Genomic DNA, 9,436 nt, shown 5'->3' with positions numbered 1-9,436 from the left:
TATCAGGTGGTTAAGAGTAGACTATGCTTAGTATGTGAGTTGATCAGAAAATTAGTTGAAACTTTTTCAAGAAGTACTACTACTTAGAATCTCGTTTTATTTTTTATGCTTGCATTTGAGTTAGTGCCTTCATGAAAAGGTTTGATTTTCTTACAGGTGAACCAGCTTCCTTATTTGACATGTTTGAAACCAATCTGGGTTTTCCAACTCAGTAAAATACCCAACAAGGAGCGACATGTGCAATATATCTTGAAAGAACAGAAATGATTAAGAGCAGAGAGCGCTTAAGCTTTGTTTCTGTTATTAAAAGAACCCAGTCCTGTGCAAAATGTCACCATGGAGTCAGAGTGTAGTAATGAACCTGCAGTTTGAGACAGTTCTACACAAACACACTGAACTTTACAACAGCTGCATGCATGTGATATGGAAATAAATCAACTAAGGCAGGAAAAATATTTTGGATAAAATTGTTACTCAGTTACACACTGATCAAACAGTTGTGCCTTTTGAATAGAGAATAAATGAAGAGGGAACTGAACATTAACCATTTATTGAAATTATTATTACAAGGGAGATTATAGCTACAACTGGAATGGGCTGATTCTGTTAGCATTTGTAATTATTGTACCATCTACTAATAGATAAAATTAAAATAAAATCTTACAATATTGTTTGAAAGTCTAGAGCAAGATATTTTATTTTATAGAAAATAACACCTCAGATTGTCAAGTGCGTGAGAGAGGCAGATGTATGTGCAGAAATGTTTCTTTTATACAGTGCGATATATACATGAAGTGCACAAAACATACACAAAAGCAAACAGTCCAAATCGGCAGGCAAGGTCATAAACGAGAAAACAGGCAAAGGGTCAGTTGAGGCGCAAACAGTATGTCAGAGGCAAAATGAGGACGAGAACTAGAATCGAGGAACCAGGGAAACCATAAACACGGGAAGCAAGGCTTGGTAATGCGCACTGAACGTATCATATTACTTCGCGATGCTACTGCATCAGTGCAGTCCTTAAATAGCCCAACACCTAGTTCTCTAAGTTCAGGTGTGCCTTGTTCACGGCACGTGTGCTGGAGCTCACTCGGCGCACGTGCAGCCCGAGGCGTGCCTTCAGGTGCACGTGCCACAGCGCGCAGGACTGATACAGATATTGCTTTAACAATAATAAGCATCACTGTATAAATGATAGAGTGAAAATAGCTGTGTAACTAGATGTCCTTGGGGTCGCTGAGACATGGAGGGGCAGGAATACCATCAAGCCCACAGTTCAGGTCGGAGTCCTTTGAGAGTAAATACTTTGGCTTTCGCAAGATTCTGTTCCCAAAAGCTGATGTCAGGAAAAAGTCTTTACACAAAAGATTTCTTGCTTTTGTAGTGTGTTGTGTTTTAAACTGTTCTTCTGTGTCGGGACTCTTCGGGGGGGAAAAGAAGGTATATTCCAACATGTAGCTAACGCTAAGCCATAAATCTGCACCGTCACTCCAGTCGTTCGGAGGAATTTTGTACAGATCATAACTGCTAATAAACTCTAATTTGTGCGTATATCTGTCCTTCACTTCCTTCTGACTAAGATTATCCAAGTAATCCAGTAGTAGAGCTTTTTTTTTTTTTAGCTGTAGTTTTCTTCGGGGAACAGACACCGGACATCTTCGCTTGGCTTCAGTATGTGAACAGTATGTAAACAAAGTTTGCTTCTCCCCCAGGGATAGGGTAGTGACAGTTGCTAAGGCAAATGTGATGTCAGTGCAAGGGTGCTCACCCGCGCACTGAAGCGCCATGGTACCAGTGCAGCAGCAAAGTGATTGAGGGCATTTGTTGTGACTGGGGATTTCTCAGGGGCATTTCTGGTCTGCCTGAGTGCATCATGGCAGCAAACTCATCCAAAACACTGATTTCCTTCAAAATATGCCCCAAACATCACAAGGTAGAAATCTGGCATGATTTTTCAGCAAGTGTCAGAACAAAAAATGACATGTCAGCATAAAATTAAAGCGTGTCGGCCCTGACATGAAAAAGCGCTCTGGGGAGAACACTGATATATATGCATGTCTAATAATCTAATATATCTAACACTGATATATCTGAGCTAATCAGTAATATGAATGAGTCAACTTTTAGTAGTGAGCTGAGTCAAATGAGCTACCTCACTGAAAAGATCTTTATTGGGTCTTATGAGCCAATAAAAAAAAAGCAAAGAAGACAGGACTGGTGTGTGTGTGTGTGTGTGTGTGTGGTGTGGTGGTTTTTTTTTGGGGGGGGGAGGGTCAGGGAAAAAAACACGATAAAATGAATAATTATTACATCACACTCGACTTTTATCTCACCATTTTCTTAACATTCTTACGTTCTACAAATATGCTAGCACATTTCATGTTAGCATTATGTGTGTATTTCACAACACTTTTTCTTGGTCTTCATTTTTAATATACATCATAACTAAGTTCACTATTTCTGTCTCTTTAGTGTAATAAGCTCTGCTACAAGCTATTACACGTTCAACACGTTTATTAGTATTTGGGGAATGAATACAGCTGTAGTTGAAGTGTGTGTGCATGGAATATATGTTCATCACATGACATACTTAAGCAGATGTGCGGTCATAATACTGGACTTATTACTGAGTAACACACTACCATCTGATGTTTTTGTGTGAAATGATGTCACTCGGATTCGTTTATTCAGCTATCGGAGTTTACTTGCACACCTGAGATAATCTGTGTGGAAAAACAAATTATGTAAAATACACATTAGTTAGAAAATGTATTCAGAGAACAAAGCAAGCGTGAGAACAATATACAGATTTATCAGAGCAAATATAAGGTCCAAGTTTGCCCTTGGTCATCTGGCTGGCGTATGAGTTGACCATGAACATGCACATACATGCAGTTTCTGTGTGTTTTTCCACACATTAAAAGCCCAATACTAACTACTTTTTACCAATCTTCACTCTTGTTTATTGTGATTTGGAACATTTTGGCAATTTTTGGGTATATCAACCACCTATCCGTGCTCTAGGAACTACAGGTATCTGGAATACTATGGCAACCATCTCAGTCGCCTGGGATAACATAGCAACACCCTACCAACCACCTGATATCGCCTAGCAACTGCTTAGCAACCACCTAGCACATTCTAGGAACACCATAGGAACCACCATGCACCACTCAAACAACCACATAGCAACTTCTCAATGATTTTAACTTTATAGTATTTTAGCCGCCTTGATCAAGCTAACCTCATCGTCCAAGACCTGTTCAAGACTTAACCTTGTAGTTAAAAAAAATAGTGAATAATTGAATAGATTGTGCTTTCTTAATCGTCTTTTCTACTGAATTAATCCAGAGTATGCTTCAAACTCGACTTGAAGAGCAGCTTAGCGTTTCAGAAATACTTTTGTGCTGAAATGGATAACTGTTGAAATATCAAAAAAGGAGCACCAGCACTTTCCCCTTCACTTCAATACAAAAATAGAAGTAAATATACATTCGCCGGCCACTTTATTAAGAACACCCCTCCGTCCACCTGCTGTTTGACGCGGTTCCCTAATCAGCCGATCCCTTGACAGCAGCACAATGCATCAAATCAGACAGATACAAATCAAGAGCTTCAGGTCATGTTCACTTCAAACACCTGAATGGGAAAAATTGTGATCTCAAAGCGTGACTTTCACTGTGGCATGGGTGTTGGTTTGAGCCAGATGGACTGGTTTGAGTATTTCAGAAACTGCTGATCTTCTTCTGGGGTTTTCACACGCAACAGTCTCTAGAGTTTACACAGAATGGTGTGAAAAACAAAAAAAAAACATTGAGTGAGCGACAGTTCTGTGGGTGGAAACAAACGCCTTGCTGATAAGAGAGGTCAGAGGGAAATGGCTAGATTGGTTTGAGCTGCCAGGAAGGATATAGCAACTCATAGTCACTCTTTACAACCATGGTGAGCAGAAAAGCATCTCAGCATGCAACAGCAGAAGAACACATTGGGTTCCACTCCTGCAGCCAAGAACAGGGATCTTAGAATCAACAAGTTCCTATTAAAGTGGTCGATGAGTGTATGCTAAAGGCTAATACAGCTGACAACTACTCTTAGCTAGAAAAGCCTGGCAGCTAAGTAAGCAGCTAGGATGGCTAACACAGGAACCCTGGGAGTTTTTCCTTCATTTAAACTAATTTAGTATTTTAATATGGCCTCTATTTGGAAGTGTACGCACAGTATTAGAACGTGAGGAATAGAAGGTGATTTTTGTTGAAGGGTTCAGTCAACCTGGGATTTAAACACAGAGCTCTGGGAATATGGATAGTTTCCTTACAAATTTCAGTGAGGAAACACAAACCTGGGAGTAATAATTCTTGTGGTGATGGATAAAGAAAAAATCTAGCAGAGCCAACCAGTCAGTATGAGCGTGTGTGTGTGTGTGTGTGTGAGTGAGTGAGTATTTCCATTCCTTGGTTTTTACTTGACTTTTTAAAGTAAGCATAAACTTGAAATAAACAGCGCTACTTGAATGAAAAGACAAAACCACCTTTTATATGTACACATATAGAGGAGACTTTTATTCTCTGTACGTTTTTTGTAAACACTACTGCAGTTCTCATAACATTTTTAAAAAGACAAATTATTTCCATACAGCAACATGTACAGAGTTTGGAAGTTTGAGGGATTTCTGAACATATCCACCATTTTGACCAATTTGTCACACTGTTCACACTCTGTAAAACATAGTTATAATTCATGAAAATATCTGAAATATAGTCAAATTTGTTTTCCTCCCTCATTTTGAGATTATTCTAAAAGTTTATTAAACCCATTTCTAGATGTATTCATTAATATCAAGCTTGAAATATACTTATAAATCTGCTTCTTTCTCAAGGTTTAGAAGTAATGGGCTCAATTTGAGTAGAGGATTAGGGTCCTTGGACTGCACTTGAGTATTGACTTGAGGATCTTGGACTTGATTTGAGTAGTAGCTTAGGGAGCTTGGACTGGACTTGAGTAGTAGCTTAGGGATCTTGGACTGGACTTGAGTAGTGGCTTACAGACCTTGGAATCAACCTGAGTAGTGGCTTAGGGACATTTGGACTCATCTTGAGTAGTAACATGGGGACCTTGGACTCGAGTAGTAGCTTAGTGACCTTAGGCTAAACTTGAGTAGTAGCTTGGAGACCTTAAACTTGACTTGGGTAGGAAATTAGGGATGTTTGGCTCAACTCGAGTAGTAGCTTAGGGATCTTGGACTGGACTTGAGTAATGGCTTAAGGACACTGGACTCTTCTTGAGTAGTGGCTTACGGACCCTGGACTTGACTTGAGTAGTTGCTTAGGGACCTTGGACTGGACTTGAGTAGTGGCTTAAGGACACTGGACTCCTCTTGAGTAGTGGCTTACAGACCTTGGACTCATCTTGAGTAGTAATGTAGGGACTTTGGACTTGAGTAGTAGCTTAGTGACCTTAGGCTAAACTTGAGTAGTAGCTTTGGGACATTGGACTCGGCTTTAATAGTAGCTTAGAGACCTTAGACTTGACTTGAGTAGGGGATTAAAGATGTTTGGCTCAACTTGAGTAGTGGCTTAAGGACCCTGGACTCGACTTGAGTAGTTGCTTAGGGACTTTGGACTCAACTTGTGTTGCAGCTTAGGGATGTTGAGCTGCATTTGAGTAGCGGCTAATGGGCTTTGGACTTAGTGTTTAAAGGCTTTAAACTTGAATTTAAGGTGGCATGGTGGCGTAGTGGTTAGCAAGAAGGTTCTGGGTTTGAGCCCAGTGGCTGATGGGGGCCTTTCTGTGTGGAGTTTGCATGTTCTCTCTATGTCTGTGCGGGTTTCCTCTGGGTGCTCCAGTTTCCCCCACAATTCAAAGACATGTGGTTCGGCTAACATGGGGGCAGCCTTAGGCTGTGGTGCCCTTGAGCAAGGCACCTGACCCCCAGCTGTTCCCCAGGCGCTGTTAGCATGGCTGCCCACTGCTCTGGGTATGTGTGTGCTCATTGCTCACATGTGTGTGCATGTGTGTGTTCACTGCTTCAGCTGGGTTAAATGCAAAGGGGAATTTCACAAGTGTATGTGTGATGAATAAAATTGCTGTTGTAAGCAGTTGAATAGAGACTTGGAGACTTTGTGGCTGGATTCAGTGTACAGAGACTTTGGACATGAATAGTGCTTAAAGGCTTTAGACTCAACATGAGTTGCACTCAGTGACTTTCGGCTTTCTAACTTATGCATTTTGAACTTGACTTCAGTAGCTTTTAGGGACTTTGGACTTTGCTTCACATGAGCCCCTTTCAAATACAAAACTGCACGAGGTAAAAACAATGCAAGATAGATAACTAATTTTCACTCCCACTCAGTCTTCTATCACAGAAAAATGATGGATATTGTGTATTCCCACCTGACTGTTTTTAACAGAATGGTACGCAGCGTGAACATGTAAAATATGCAAGACCAGATATAATGTATAATTCACGGGGTGGTAAGTTCATTGTTGTGAAAAGCCCAAGCTGAGACATTAACTCATTAGCAACATGGCACCAGTTGAGCTGCATCACATCTTTGTTGAGAGTTCTTACTATTTTGTTCCAGCAAAGGCTATTTATAACATTTTTGCTTATATCTTGCCTCAGGTTGCTTTACACAGAGGAAGTATGAGTAGTTCCTTTAAAGTATTCCAACATAATTTTCACAATTGCCTGTCACAACACACAATTCCAATGGTTCCTGATTCCCACTGAAGCCATGGCAAAACATTACTGTAAATGTTACTAGGTTACCATGAAGTAGATTGACATTTTGACTTTACTGTTTTGCTCACATTCCATAACAGCAGAAAATATATGGTTTATAGTGCGAGGGTGAATGGAGTTACTCTGGTTAACACCAGACCATATCACAAGTGAATATGGTCTGGAATCCGCCTATTGAATTTCTCGTAGGGGAGGTGTGGTTTACGATTGTCAACGGCCGTTTATTGGACGTTGCGAATGTCTATCATTTGGCGTATACGTAGCCCATGGCCAATCATGGCAGTTGTACCCGGTGACGTAGTTAGAGCGAAGAAGAAGAGAAGGAAAGAGAAAGAGAAGGCAAAACAAAAATAGGAAAACAATGGCACCGAATGATTACTGCCGTTTGTGCAAGACAAAGCTTGATCGAAAGTTTGGTTCGTATCGCTCGCCGCCATGTTAAATGTGATCCGTAAACAGTCCCAAATAAACTACAAGTTTCCGTTTGTCGAGTAGTACGCGTCACCATCTTTCCACCCCTCCCCACTCTCTGATTGGCTCCCTAACTCAGGCGAGCCTTTAGACCATAGTTTCCATGCTGTCTTTTCAGATCGGAATGATTGTGCAAAGCAGCATGGGATTTCCCAGGCTAGAATGGAGTATTTGTGGCTTAAGGCCTCTGCATGCTCTTGCGACAAGGCTTTCGCAGATAGCTTTTCGCAGACAGCTAGACAGAGTAATTTATTGTTGAGCGGGGAGTTATAGGCGTGCGCGATGATATTCACCGGCACAACGCAAGGGGGCGCGAAGTCGCTAGGAGTAGTTGGTGGGTGTGGTTAGTGGAGTGTTTATCCTCCGGTTACTTATAATGACTAGAACTGGAGTCGTATAGATGTACGTACTTCCTCACTTCCTCAATCAACCGCTCTTCATGCTGCTCCATCTTCGCTTGTGTTTTTAAAAATGCTGGTCGTGAAAACAAAACAAACCGGGAAAGTAGTGAAGCGGAAGTGTGTGTACAGCGGATGTAGAGTGGACCAATCAGAGCCCTCTTGTCTGCGACGCTGTCTGCAACGCTGTCTGCGAGGCTTCTGCGGTGGTCACAATTTTTGGGAGGTGCACGCAGAGCGTCTGCGAAGGTGGGGGGGCTACGCAGACACTATCTGCGACACCGTCTGCGAGGACTGGGTTGTCAGCATAAATTGGCCTTTAGGAACTCCGTACTTATGCTGACTGCTAGCATCGAGAGCCACTGACTTGAGACTTGACCAAGCCTTGAAACATGACTGCCCTGACGACAACACTGCTGTTTGCATCTATGACAACTATTTCTGTGTTATAACCTCTCAAAACCTAACCAATAATGACAGACAGTAATACAAACCTGTGTGGGTTGTGAGCAGGGGTGTGTTGTGTATGGGGAAGGTGGGTGCAGATGTTTGATGGTCTCTGACTACTTATTACAGGTCTCTGAATAGTTCTTTTTTCCAGTACAGTTTCACTCTTCTTATTTTCTCTAATGCAACACAAAGTTGTCTTTATTCTCCAGGCAAACTCAAGCAACCAGAGTCTCAGCATTCAGTTCCACTGAAACACACACACACACACACACACACACGAAACAAAGTCATTCAGGAGAATGTGATGGAAAAGTTTATCTTGGTGTTAAGCCACATAACTTTTATCTGTTTATTAACAGACTGGAGGTTACGCACTTACTGTTTGTTTTTTGGAGCTTTTTATGCTTCAGAAATGCTCACTAAATGACTGTGAATCACACACACGACTCAGCGTTACACATTACCCATGGATGATTCTATTAATTAAATTAATAGTGTCATGTTGATGTATTCCATATTGGCCTCAAATAGAATGCTGTATTTTTCTATGTGTATTTACACCCAAAACCTAAATTTCAGTCTGGCGTAATGTGGTTACATCAAACTGTCAAATAATAGCGCTGAACTTAATCCTGCTCCTGGCTTGAGCCAATATCACACAAGAAATATGCTCTTAAATCCAAGCCATCTAACTTCTGAATAGTGCTTTAGTCCATAATTACATCTGAGGTCTGAATATCAATGTGCACAATTTCAGTATTAAATCCTCACTGCGCTTGCCTTTTACATTTGAGTTCAGAGATTAAATTCAGGTCCATATTCTTGCATCCAATTCACCCTGTTGTCAGGAGATCGCAAGCTCAAATCTTGATAGTTCCACAGCCATCTGTGACCTGCCCGGTTTCTCAGTACAGAGAACATCAAGTTCTTGGGAGTTCGAACTTGGCAAGTTCAGCTTGGGGAGTCCAGGGTGCTGAGGATGAGGGGATGCAGTACACTCATACTCATACAATCATAACATATAATACACCAAATGAAGGGCTCTGTGGCACAATGGTGAAGTCATCAGTGACACAATTCAAAGCTTGTGGGTTCATGTCCCACCAGAGTCATTTGGTGGTGGCATGGTGATGCAGTGGTTCTCACTGTTGCCTCGCAGCAAGAAGGTTCTGGGTTTGAGCCCTGCAATCTATCCTTGACTTGCAAGTGACATCAAAGCAAAATAGAAACCTGGATGTTGACCATGTTGGTGGATATGCAAATTTGGGGTTAAGAGAAATTCCATACAAAACATAGTCACAAGTGCAATTCTCTTTGTTTTTCCACTGCTTTAAGCATTCTTTTAGCTCTGCCATATCTTTGTGCTGTACAGTGC

This window comes from Neoarius graeffei, chromosome 16 (assembly GCF_027579695.1).
Source record: "Neoarius graeffei isolate fNeoGra1 chromosome 16, fNeoGra1.pri, whole genome shotgun sequence".
NCBI lineage: Eukaryota > Metazoa > Chordata > Actinopteri > Siluriformes > Ariidae > Neoarius > Neoarius graeffei.
The sequence above is the reverse complement of the archived record's forward strand: the minus strand, read 5'-3'. Positions refer to the sequence as shown.